The sequence below is a fragment of the Psammomys obesus genome, unplaced genomic scaffold, assembly GCF_907164565.1.
Source record: "Psammomys obesus unplaced genomic scaffold, mPsaObe1.curated_primary_1811, whole genome shotgun sequence".
In the NCBI taxonomy this organism is placed as follows: Eukaryota; Metazoa; Chordata; class Mammalia; order Rodentia; family Muridae; genus Psammomys; species Psammomys obesus.
In genome coordinates this window covers 26,925,665-26,939,556 of record NW_026596040.1, presented here as the reverse complement: position 1 = coordinate 26,939,556, position 13,892 = coordinate 26,925,665, and the positions used below count along the sequence as shown (strand labels likewise).

Genomic DNA, 13,892 nt, shown 5'->3' with positions numbered 1-13,892 from the left:
AATTGCTAAGGATGTTAGACATGCTTTGAGACAGTTTTTAATTATTTTTGGTTCTTCTTTAGGGAACTCTTTGTTCATATCTGTGGCCAATTTGTTTGTTTTGACTTTTTTTTTTTTTAGTTCCTTCTGTAGTCTGGATATTAAACATCTGTTGGATGTATAGATGGCAAGGATTCTCCCATTCTTTAAGCTTCCTCTTCACTCAATTTATTGTTTCTTTAGCCGTGCAGAAATATTTTAGTTTTATGAGGTTCCACTTATTGTTGGCCTTAGTTCCCGGACAAATGGGATCCTATTCAGAAATTTCCTTTCTACACTCACATCTTGTACAGAACTACCTATATTTACTGCTAGCAGTTCAGTGTACTAAGTTTCACTTTGAGATCTTTGATCCATTTGGAGTTAGATTTTGTACAAGGTAATAGATATGGATCTAAAACATCCAGTTTTCCAGGCACCATTTGTAGAAGGTGCTGTCTTTTCTCCAGAGTATGGGTTGTTTGTTGTTATTTTTGGTGGTGGTGTGTGTGTGGGGGGGGAGGTGCATCTTTGCCTAATGTTAGAGTTCTGTAGTTTTGTGTACTCCTGTTTGGGTCTTCTGTTTTAATCTGAAGGTTGGGGGCAGCATGGGTGGGATTGATCAGACTGGTCCAGGGCCCTGGATGTGGAACTCAGGCTAGATGTGGAACTAGGAGAGTGTTCTTGGAAAGGGAAGTTCGGGTAGATTCAGGGCTCTGGTGAAAACTAAAGGACCTGGCTTTTGAGAGGTTGGAGGTGGCACCATTTTTTGTTTGTTTGTTTTCTTTTTCATCAGTGACTGTATAGCCACTCCAGTTTGCTTGAAACTCACTATGCAAACGAGCCTGGCCTCAAACTCAGAGATTTGCTTAACTCTGCCTCCCAAGTGGTGACATGTGATTAAACACATGTGATACCATACTCAGTGATACCCATTTTTATAACCTATTCACTGTACTACTTAATACAGATATGGAAATGGGCTCATATCAAACCCAAAGCCTTCCCAGAAGGTGTAGTATGGAAGTAGAGTAATGCCAAGACGAAGTCTATGGTGGGATGTCTGAACCGTTTCTTTCACAGATTTCGTTCTGCTACAAGAACACATCACTGTCATCCAGTTTCCCTCTTCATTCCCACATCTCTTTAATAAAGAGACCATGGTATTTTTACATTTAAGGCTGGAGAGATGGCTCAGTGGTTAAGAGTACATACTGCTCATGCAGAGGACCAGAGTTTGGTTCCCACCCTATGTCAGGGGGCTCACAGCTACCTGTAACTCCAGCTCCAGGGGTACCAAATATCTCTAGCCTCGGCTGACACCCCCTCCCAATACACATACACATAATTAAAAACAATGAAAAAGATCTCCAAATCTTTGCGTTGTGACACTCTTTATTTGACATCAGTGAAAATGATGGGGGTTGGGGGGCAAAAATGGGGGAGAAAAAATGGAAAGAAAAAAAAATCTGTCACACACAAATTCTACAAGATCTCATGCACATGTAGAGTCGGGAAAAGCTGAGCCCCTGGAAGTAGAGGAGGAGAGCGGGGGTTACCAGGAGCCGTGGGTGGAGATGACTAGTACAAGGTTATACTCCAATAAATTCTGGTGTTCAGTTACGCAGGAGGGTGATTACAGTTAACGGGATCTCGTGATATAAATCAAAATAGCCAGAGGAAAGTAGCCTAATGTTCTCATCACAAAGAAATGAGAAGGTTAGGATGATGGATGGCTTAAACATCCCGTCAGCCCATGCACAGCATGTTACCCGCCCTGCAAAGCTGCATAGACCTGCCAACACAAGACTATACGTAGAAACTTAAAATACAACAAAATGGACTTGGAAGAAAAACAGAAACAAAAACAACCCCCCTCCAGCTTCCTGCTTGAAGTAGAGGGATGAATGATTGTTGGTATACCACAAGCCCTACTTCCCACAGATCTTACGAAACCTGTTTTTTGTTTTGTTTTGTTTGTTTTGTCTCTATAAAGAATGCATTCAGCAAGTCACTTCTTTGTCTGCCTTATGTCCATCATGATGGGGGTTCTCTCTTGATAGCATTACAGAATAAACTGTGATGACTGCTTAAAAACAAACAAACAAACAAACAAACAAACAAAAATCAGAACAAAACAAAAAGAACTTTCTGTCCAAAGAACCAGATGTCACAAGGGTGGGAAGTTCATAAGGGTGAACCTCAATCAATTTGAAGAGACATTTGCAGGATGTCATTGAATCTCACCATTTTCATAAGGAAAACGGTGTATAGGCTGATAGTTTTCATTTCTTAGTGGAGAGTTAAGTTCTTTAAATCGCTTAGAAATAAAGTGGGTGGAGGTGGATAGATGCTCAGAGGTGAAGAACATCTACTTACTGCTCTTGCGGAGGACCGAGCTGGGTCCCCAGCATCCACGTTGGGCGGCTCACAGTCACCTGTGTAGCACATCTTATACACATACCCCAACATACACACACACACACACACACACACACACACACACCAAAAATAATTTTAAAAAACCCTCTATAATATATTTTAAAAGGGCGACTTAAACCAACGCATTTGTAGCTGATAACACACTATTGTTAATGGTGCCGTGGAGAGGCTCAGTGACATTTCATGGAAGATCAAAGGTAGCACAAAAGTCAGCTTGACCCTGACCTTCCCCTTTTAGGGAATTACCCAATATAGAACTAATGCTTTCATTAAAGTGACAGGGTTCCTATGAGGCTCAGCAATCAGCCTCCTGTTACAGTTTTTGTTCTGTATGTAGTCTACGAATTTGAATTCATGTGCAATATTTCATTTCCTAAGTAGTTTTTTTTTTCAATTCAAATCTTTTATTTTAATTTAATTTCTTAAATTTGTTCTCTCGTATATTATATCCAGACTGCAGCTTCCTCTCCCTCCTCTTTTTCCAGGTGTGCCCCCACCTCTGCTCTTCATCCATTCCACCTCCATTTCCCTTTGGGAAAAGGGCAGCCTCCCAGAGATATCAGCCAAACATGGCATGTCAAGTTGCAAATAAGGCTAGGCACCTCCCCTCATATTAAGGCTGGACAAGGGAAACCAGTAGGAGGAAAAGGGTTGTTATTTTCATAAACTGAAAAAAAAAATCCCTAAAATCTGCTTCCATGATATATGTGTGGTAGCTTTTGTATTTTTAATGAAAGATGGGACTATTTGTGGACACACACGGAGACTCCTCTCAGAGTCTGACCCTGTGTTCTTGCTGTCAGATAATTACACGCTACTTTTGTATCTATAATCTTTGTCCTTAGTGTTGGTCTTAACCGTTTTCATGGTTTCCTAAGAGGTATCACTTAGCTTAGATACACAGCCAACTGTTTCCTTGTTACATCTCAGTTATGTGTGTGTGGTGGGCATGTGAGTGCAGTTACCTGTGGAGGCCAGAAGAGGGTATCAGATTCCCGGTAGCTGAAGTTACCATTGCTTGTAGGTGCTAGGAACTGGATTCAGGTCCTACTGTATACAAGAGCAGTGCATGCTCTTTTAACTGCTAAGCCATCTTTCCAGTTCCTCCTTTTCACATCTTGAAGTATTAGCTACGGTGATTTATTTTAAGTCCTTTTAGGGTAGAAAATAAAAAATACGCTTTAATATTATATTGCATTTTCACTGAAAGCTCTTCACCTAAACACAGGTATTGGTGTGACCCTGGCATAGTTCTAGATTCTTTAGCTGGGTTGTTTGGGTGCCCTTCACAAATCATTCATGTTGGGCTCCACAGGAAGTAATTTGTGTGGAATTATAGCTTCCTGCCAATCAAGAGCATGGTCCCAGGCTTTGCATTTTTAATTGGCTCTCAGGTGATTCAGATCCTAGTGGACTATGAAGTCGTTAGGAATTCAACACAGGGAACTTCCCAGAGACTCATACTCCAACCAAGGACTATTCATGGAGATAACCTAGAACCCCTGCACAGATGTAGCCCATGGCAGTTCAGTGTCCAAGTGGGTTACATAGTAATGGGAAGAGGGACTGCCACTGACATAATCTGATTGGCCTGCTCTTTGATCACCTCCCCCTGAGGGAGGAGCAGCCTTACCAGGCCACAGAAGATGACAATGCAACCACTTCTGATGAGAACTGATAGACTAAGATCAGAAAGAAGGAGAGGAGGACCTCCCCTATCAATGGACTTGGGGAAGGGCATTCGTAAAGAAGGGGGGGAAGGGGGAAGGGAGGGGCTTATGGGGGGATACAAAGTGAATAAAGTGTAATTAATAAAAGTTAAATAAAAATTTTTAAAAAATAAAAATAAATGAGTCTTTCTAAGACGGCATCCAAAATGAAACCTAGATATGTTTGCTGGCTTGTTCCTTTAAAACAATGTTTAAAGGCAGGCAGGGTTGGAAAGAAAGGTCGCTACTGAGTGGCATGAGTTTGGTGGAATCTTGGATGAATCAGTCCTTCTTAGTGGGGTTTGAGAGTGTACCAGTAACAAAGGGCTCAGCTGCAGCCACAAGAAGAGGGATATAGCCAAGGAGGGCACTGGAAGTCTGAGTTCCATGGGGTTCTTCTGTGAGGGCCCTTGAACAACAAGGATTTCTATTCAAGGGGCAAAAATGGTACTTGAAAAGCAAGGCTTTGCCATTGCAGAGCCACCCACACGTGCCTCAGGTGCTCTCTTGTACTTTCTGGTCCTGGCTTTGTTTCACAGCACTGTTACATAAATTCTTTCCAACAGCACTGGCCTGCTTTAGTACTTTCATTTTCAGACACACTCAAAGCAGTAGACCATCAAGAAAAACTCTTTTATTCCAAGGCAGGCAGGAGCATCACGTCTGCTGCTCCTTCTTGGTTATTCTCCCAAGATATCCATTTGTGTAATTTCACAAATGTGTCGTCATCTAGTTGATACCTCATCTGTAAGCCTTTAGATTTGCAATGGGAAATAAGAGTCTGCCTTTGTGTTAGAGAAAATTTCTATGTTTCATGGACAGTGTGTTTAGAGGCCTTTTAGAATGTGTTGGGAAAGTTTGTTGGATCTCACACTGCCCAAATGCCTCTTAAATTCCTGGAGGTTTTCAGCCTCAGCACATGTGATATAATTCAGTTCCTTCCTTGATCACAATCTCAGGACTGTGCACATAAAAACCAGTTCTTATAAGGACAGCTGTGGCTGTGGGAAAGATGCTTAATGAAGCAGAGCTCTCTTCCGTGGCTTGACTCTCTGGTGCGGACTTTGCATAGTAACAGCGGAATGAAATGTAATTCATTTTCTCTATCACTCTTTCTGCCCTCTGCCCCCTTCAGCTGTCATTCTGTCTTTGTTGTCTGAAATCTTTTCCTCTTCCTCAATGGGCCTGCATCCTAGATGCTCACTGATGATCTCCACTGGACACCTCCAATTATTCATTTATCAATGACCCTTGAGTGGGGATACCCAAGACTGAATCCTGTCCTCAGGAAGACCTGAATCAAACGTTTGGTAGGTGAGCCTCGAGATGGCTCTCAATTAAAAACGCTTACTGCTTTTTCAGAGAACCCAAGTCCAGTTAAGAAACCCCATCAGATGGCTCACAACCACCTATTAACTTCAGCTACTAGGGGATCTTCCCCTCTGACCTACACAGATATCCAGCAAAGGTGTACATACCCGTAAACAAAATTAAAAGCAATAGAAATCCATATTTGAAAACAATAGAGTCCAGGATGGTTAGTCTCCCAAACACCATGTGCCTGCTGAAGTTGCTGTCTGCCTAGAGACCCTCTCTAAGAAAGTCGGGAGCGTAGTTTCAAGTACTTCCTTCAGTAAATCAATTTTAATCCCAGGTCATTCTCATATTTTCTCTCACCATGAAGCTCCATTTAATTTGCAGAACCTAGGGTTTCTGCCTCTTTCGTTACTAAGTTATAAGACAAATTGTTATAAGTTTGCTCCCTGTTATTTTTGGTTTGGTGTTGTAGAACCTTCATAATGGTTTAATTTTCTCTAGGCACTTAAAGACTACAGAACAGGCTCTTTCTGCCATCTTGCTAGCTGTGGAGAGCTGCTGGAAACAGGACTAATAAAAGGCAAACATGTCTGAAAGGTTATGGTGTAATGTCATGTTCATCACCCTAGCACACTGGTTAGATATTGAGAGAAATTATCAGAGGACTCAGATGAATTTCCCAGCATTCCTATCAGTGAAGGCATTGGACTCTTCAGACTCCAAGTACAACCTGCCTTGGGGAAGAGGAAAGCAGCTGAGTGTTGATTTATTCTTGTCTAACAGCCTACCGACTGTACTGCAGAAGTCTAGCTAGAGAGACACTGTTTCTTAGCATCTTCGTTATGATGTTTTTTTTGTTTGTTTTTAAAGTATGAGTTGCCAAACATTTTGGTAAAGCCAAGATATTAGAGATGTCAGCCCTTACCATCGTGAAGTCCCTGTTGCAGATAATTAAACTACAGTGTTGTAGTGCAGAGGTTAAAGGCAACACAAAAGAGGGGGATGGCGGTGTCCTGGATGAAATGGTAGAAGGATGAGTCTTTTTTTCTTTTAGCATAAATTAGAAAAGAAGAAGATTTTTGTGGCACAGATAGATGGAGTTAGTTCGTGGAAGCAGTTCTGTGGGGAATATCATTGGGGAGAAGAGGCCACATTGGCACTTTACCCTAAATCAGTTTAAAACAATTGGAAAACGACCTATAACTCTTCAAAATGGACTGAGTGCATATACCTTTCCCTTTCCTACGCCCACTCACACTGCTGGCTCTGACCACAGTCACATGAACAGGGACAGAACCTGTGCATTCATTGGAACCTATCTGACCATTTGTTATCCCAAGTTATTTATAAGATGTAAAATGGGCTGCCTTCTTTGTCCTGTTTATAATTTACTCAATTAAGGATGTTGAGATTGAGGCGTTGGCTCCTTTGGGTTAGATCTAATAGAAGGAATAGAATAAACTCAAAACAACCCCAAATGGCTTGCAGAAATGTTTTTTTCTCCTTCGGTAGAGGAAGGAGAAAAAGGAACGGTCAGTTCCTTATCAGTTTCTCAAAGATGATTAAGTATATGTTTATCAGCCATGTATGAATATGTTCTTGTTCCCTTTGTCTCAGAACTTGGAATGTAATGAGTTTAAGGTTATGTATTAATCAGGTGCTTTTATGAGGACACTAAAGACAAGAGAATCTACAAAGTGGAATCATTTTGGGTGGATCGAAGGCATGCAAAATTTGAAAAAAATCTAAACCCATTTATTACAAAACTTATTTTTTAAAGCAAAGAGATGTACTGTGCTCAAAACATAACTTGTAGAAAGTTAAACTTAACAATAACGGTCTCATAGAATATGATAACTGATATTAAACATCATGGTTTTTAATGAGTATGCTTTGAAGGATGTTTAGACAATAGAATTTGGGGGAGAACTAAAGTTTCCCTTTGCAGTTTCCAAGCAGATAAGAAGAGGTGATGCACTGAGGGAAAGTATGGGTGTGGTCCGTTTTACCAGCCCTGGAGAACCAGGGTGATGTTGATTTGACTTTCTGTCTGGTTTTCTTCATTAGATGGTGGAAGTTGTTTTAAGTATGTGTATGTGTCTATGTAGAGGCATGTGTACATGAGAACAGATGCCTGTGAGAGCTGGAAAACGTTCAGATCCCCTGGAGCTGGAGTCACAGGCAGTTGTAACTGGAGATGCCAAACATGGGTGCTGGGAACAGAACTTAGGTCCTCTCCAAGAGCAGTGCCCACTCGTAACTGCTGAACCACCTCTCCAAACCCAAATGTTAGAAGTTCTATTAGTTATCTGTTACTATGTAACAAACGACCTCACAACCTGACAACTTAAAGCAGTACATACTTTCCTGTTTAGCTTTGGTTGGTAAAGAATTTGTGTTGTCTTAGAGTCTCTCCCAGGTTATAGCATGTGTCAGCTCAGTCGTAACGTTGAGGTTGCCTCATGGTTCACTCAAGGAAGACAGAACTTTCAAGGTCCTTCAGTTATTGGCAGGGTTCAGTGTCTCTTGAGATGCTGGACAAAGGCCCTCAGTTTTTCTCTGGCTCCTGGCCACCTCCAGTTGTTTGCCAAACATGTTTCTACAGCATAGCTGCATGCTTCATCAAGGCATGCAAACCACAAGACATCAGAGATCATTTGCCAGTAAGTGGAGGCCATAGGCTTTTATAGCTCAAGTACAGAAGTGGCACCCTGTCACCTTTGCCATAGCTCTTGGTTAGAAACAAGTCACAGCCTTCAAGGGTAGAGGGTGACAGGCACACCACTATGCACAAGAAAGGTGAAATCAGGAGGCCGTCATACCTACCTGTCTTCCAAAGGCCTCTGACGTCCTGACAGGCCACTCCCGTCCCTAGGAAAGAAGTTCCCAGTAAATGTCCCTAGTGATTCCAGAACATATGACATTCTTAGGGCTGTCCAGTTTTCACCCCTTCACACAAGACATTGAGTCACGAGTCACGTGCAGTGCCGTTTAGCTAGTATTCCCCATAAGTAAACACAACTATTTCAGAGTCATTAAATTGTCCCTTGGGGAACTTGATATTTAGTATGACAGCCAGGAAATGTGTATTTCATGTAGAGAGAAGACATAAGGGATGGGTTTGGAAGACACTGGCTACAGTATTTGGTTTGTTGGCACTGTTTGATTGTTCTTGGCCATGTTATGATAGCAGATAGAAACCTGTTTGTGATTATGTTTAAAAATGGACTTTAGTTTCTCTGATGAATAAGAACTTTATCAGAGATGATTCAGGATGAAAATTAAGAGAAAACAAGGGTGTATATATGTTTTGGCAAGTGAAGATGAACGCTCCCTCGAAGTTCTTTGAAGCTTGGGATACATCTGAAATTTACCATGGACTTTCTGAGAATGAACTCATCCATTTTATAGCTATTCTATATTAGATTTTAATGTGCTTATATTATTCTTGGCATCCTTATTTTATGAGACCATAAATCTTTAGATATGTTATCCACTTGCCACATTTAATGGAAATCAAAATGCTTTCCTAAACAGTACCTTATTTTGCCAGTATTGCATATTTTTAAGCACGTCTATTTTAAAAGTGTATTTTGTGTTTACTGTATTATAGGTACTCTTCACATTTTTAAGAAACAACTCAGAGTCTATTTCTAGAGGTTAGCACTATCAATACTTCTATTTACCGATAAAGTAAGTAGCTTCTAAGAGATTAAATGACCTGCCTGCCCAAGGCACACCAGAGGGAAAGTGTGTATCATGAGTCGGATTTTATTAAGTCTATCACATTCAAGTTTAAAGGGTGAGATAAGAACATATATTGAAAACAGAAGAAAGATTAGCCACATGCCTTTTGAGTGGACATATTGAATACTGAGTCCTTTATTTACTGGTTAAAAAATAAAAAAGCACACTCTGTCACCTTGGTGTGTCTAGCACTGTGTCATCAAAAACTATGATATATAATATCCCCAGAACCTGAGTTTAAAACTTAGAGATAAGGGCTGGATAATAGTGTTCCTGAAAACACTATTACCCTGGATCAGCACTAATATGTAAGGACAGCTCTAGCTGTGGTGTTTTGAACCTGAAGTCCTGCCATGGTCTTGGTCATTTGCATACTAGGTCCCCAGTTGTTGGTGGTGTTTGGCTACATGTAGATGGTAAGGCCTTGCTAAGAAAGTACATTACTGGGGGTAGCCCTTGAGTTTTCAAAAGCCATGTGCCATTCCCACTTTCCTCTCTGCTTCCTGTGTTCTTTATAGCACTCAGGACCATCTGCCCAGTGGTGGTACCACCAACAGTGAGCTGGGTCCTTCCACAGCAAATATCAGTCAAGAAAATATACCACAGGGTTGCCCACAGGCTGATCTATGGGGCTATTTCCTCAGTTGCACTTTCTCCTTCTAAAAGGACTAACATGTCAAGTTGACATAAGTCTAGCCGTACAAATGGTTTCACTCAATGATTCAACCAAGCTTGGCCCGGAAATATTGATGAAATTACACCTGTCCAAATTTGGACATTGTTCTTGGCAATTATTCCAACAATACAGCTTAACAGCCATTTACAAAGCATTTGCATGCATTAGATGTTCTAGGCAGTCCACAGAAGACAAGAACAATACAGGAGACTGTATTGATAGAAAAGAGTCAAGCATTTATGCCTCTGACTCTCCACAGGATGTCCTGGAACCAATGCCCTTCACTATTCAGAGCAACTGAACACAGTCTCCCAGATTTGAATTGAATGTTTCTAGTCATTTTCATGAGCACTTGTATTCCTTCATGACAACTGCTATCCTGTTTGAATATATACATTGTGCCCTGGCTTGTCCTGTCCTTATGCAGCTCATTTTTGTATCTGGTGTTGCCTATCACAACGTGGTTGTTTTCTGTATTTACATGTCATGTAAATGATAGGTTGACGAGCTTTTTTGTATTTACATATCAAGTAAATGATAGGTTGATGAGCTTTTGGAATACTTTCAAATTTTTCAGCTCTTAAATGTGCTACTGTGGTGCCTAGTGGGGCAAGTGCTTACATTTGTCCTCGATACAGTTAAGAGCAGAGGTGCTGGGCCTAACTAAGCACTTTTATCACGGCCAGGCATTGTGAGCTGTTAGTCACGATTCTGCTGATTTTGCCTGAGATAACAGCATGGGAATTCTAGTTTTCTGTCTGTTTACTAATACTTAATCATTCTGGACCTTCCAGTTTGTCACCCTTTTGAGTGTGGATTCTTTCTTGGAGCTCTTTTTTTTTTAATATTTTTTTATTTTTAAATAATTTTATACATTCACTTGTATCCCAGCTGTAGCCCTCTCTCTCTTTCCCTCCCAATCCTCCCCTCCCTCCCTCATCTCCTCCCTGCCCCCTTCCGAGCCCACTGAGACGGGGTGTCCTCCTCTCCTTCCGTATGGCCCTAGCTTATCAGGAATCTTCAGGATGGTTGCAATGTCCTTATCTGTGACCAAGCAAGGCTGCTCCTCCCTCAGGGGGGAGGGGAAGCACATGAGTTCATGTCAGAAACAATTCCTGTCCCCCTTACTAGGGAACTCACTTGAATACTGAGCCACCATGGGCTATGTCTGAGCAGGGGTTGTAGGTTATATCCATGCATGGTCCTTGGTTGGATAAACAGTCTCATAGAAGCCCCCTGTGCTCAGATATATTTGGACCTTGTGGGGCTCCCTGACCCCTCTAGGATATACTAATTCCTCCTTCCTTCATATGATTCCCTACACTCTGCCGAAGGTTTGGTTATGGGTCTTAGCATCTGCTTTGATACACTGCTAGGTAGAGTCTTTCAGGTGCCTTCTGTGGTAGGCTACTGTCCTGTTACTTGTTTTCTCCTATTTCCAATGTCCATCCCCTTTGTCTTTCTAGATGAGGATTGATCTCTTTCTTGTTTATCTTCTTTAGGTGTACATATTTTAGTATTTTTATCTTATCTTATAGGTCTATATAAGTGAGTATATACCATGTGTGTCTTTCTGCTTTTGGGATACCTCACTCAGGATGATTTTTTCTAGACCCCACCATTTGCCTGCAAAATTCATGATTTCCTTGTTTTTAATTGCTGAGTAGTATTCCATTGTGTATTCTTGGAGCTCTTAACTTGTGTTTTTGTAGTTATTACAAAAAAGAAAAATCTATGAACCAAGTACACATGACCAGAGAGCAGTGTCCGGTTGTAGCTACAGCTGCTGAGGATAGAGCCCAGTGACAGAGCATGGGCTTATCGGGAGAGTGGCCTTGGGTTGAGTTCCTAACACACATAGACAAAGACACACAGACGCAGACACAGACACCATCGGCTGTGACACCAACATTGACATTGTCTCATTTCCTTTCAGCATTCAGGGTTAATTACACTGCTGACCTCATTTTTGAGAAAAACAGTAGTGTGAATTCTTGTTTGCCCTGAGGATTAACGACTCTTGGGTCAGTTATCACAGCTCTCTTAACCAGATAGACCTAGCTACTCTTTATAGGAACTGAGGATTATCAATCATTTCATTTGAATGTGGGACTTTGGCTCCTTCTAAATCTTGGTGCCAGGCCTTCCTCCCCACCAGGCCTTTCTCCCCACTTGGGCTACCGTGTGTGCTTCTGTGCTTCTTTTCTATGTGCACGGAATCATGGAGGATGTGCGCTGGCTCGGAACTTAGATGCGGGGCAAGCCGGGAGGTTGGTACTACAGGTAGGTAGCCAGACTAGGCCCAGGCATTGGGCGTAGACCCACACTAGATCTAGCGGACTAAGGAGGGTGCGTGGAAGAAAGGACCAGGCAGATTCCCCCAGATTCACTCTGTTACAGGATGTGCAGAATCTGCCTGGGTAGGAGGTTGGGATATCTAACCTTGATAGTCATTACATGGGTCTTGATAAACAGTTGTTGTAGTGCGTATGGATCTCATATTCAATACATGTCAATTCATGTGGGGCCAGTTTCTGCAGCAAAAGAGCTTTAAATATAATAAAATAAAACTCAAGCTATTTACTATTTATGCATGTGAGACTATAAAATGTGGGCTAAAAGTAAAATGAAATTACATACGCTGCATGATCTTCAGTCTTGTTGGGGGGGGATCAGTTAATCGATTTTAAGACCTCCACCGAGAATGTTTACTTTGGTTTAAATTCCATTTTTGCTTTTTTATTTCAAAGGACAAATCCAGTTACATAACCGAAGTGGTGGGGAATTATTTTCAAGTACTTCCAGAATCATGAGTGCTTTATCTTTAACCTAATAGAATTCCAACACTCAAATTTTTTAGAACATACTGTGTCCATAATAAAATCCAATTTCTGGTCATAATCTACTTTCTGCTTTCTATGTAGGAATTATGTTTGATCATATATTAAATGTAGTAGGATGAAAGCCAAGAATAGCTTGGGGAAGGGGAAAGGGGGACTGGGGATCAGGGTTTCAAAATATTATGAAAAGGAAATAATCAAATGCAACACTTCCCTTTCATGTCGGTCTCACTCTGGCTCCTGACTCTTCACCCTCATTACAGTGTTCTGAAGTCTGTGGCCACTGGAGAACTGCCAGACAGCCACCAGGCAACTGCTGTCCTCTAGCGAGTCACTGATAGTGTATGAGAAAAATGAATAGAGCCTAGATAGTCCCCCAAGTCATTTCACATTATATAACTGTTATTCCAGGAGGAAAGTTTTAATTGCTGTCTCTGCACTTCAAATTCTAAAGTGCCTTCCCACGGTCAGAAGGACATGAACCTTGAAATCAGTTGTGTTCAAACTTCCTCCCATCAGGGCCTGGTACACTCGATCCAGGTCATGGAAATGGTTCTGCCGTGTGTAGGGCAGTTATGCTACCTCACAGGATCCCGAGGATCCTGAGACAGCTTGCGAAAGCATGTGCGGCAAGCCACTGATGCTCAGAAATATGCATCGCTGTTTCACCCTCACCTACAACGATCCTCTTTGCAGGGTGCCCGCAACATTGCAGCTGAGCAGATCACTGGTGCCATCGCTGGAAGGAAAGACTTCAGCATACTATTATTAACCTTGTTGTGTCTCACCTTCTCCACATTCTACACACACACACACACACACTAACAAAAACTTACCAGAAGGGTTTTGTGAATGGTCATTTATGAGTTTGCTCAGAGTCTGCTGGACATCAGAGTGCTGTGGCTTTTGAAATGTCATCTAAAGGTTTTAAAGACATACTTAAGTGTTTAAGGTTTGTGCTTATTTAGGGACTGACGTGAGAAACAACACTTTTTCAAGTGTCCTTCCAAGTATTGACTTTTCTCAGGTGTTAAAAACAGCAGTCAGGTGTCTGGGTGACTTCTTGATGACCTCGTTGAAGCTACCCTCTTCCCCCTGCCTGCTTCCTGAGTTGTCTGCAGTGCCCATCACTAGGGTCCTCTG

The 13,892-nt window shown here is 41.7% G+C and overlaps 1 protein-coding gene across 1 annotated transcript in view; it reads left to right on the top strand.

The window, feature by feature from the left end:
* The window catches only part of Ccbe1 (collagen and calcium binding EGF domains 1), a 254,015-nt gene that overhangs the window by 148,910 nt on the left and 91,213 nt on the right, over positions 1–13,892 (top strand). The gene's annotated exons all lie outside the window — the stretch shown is intronic.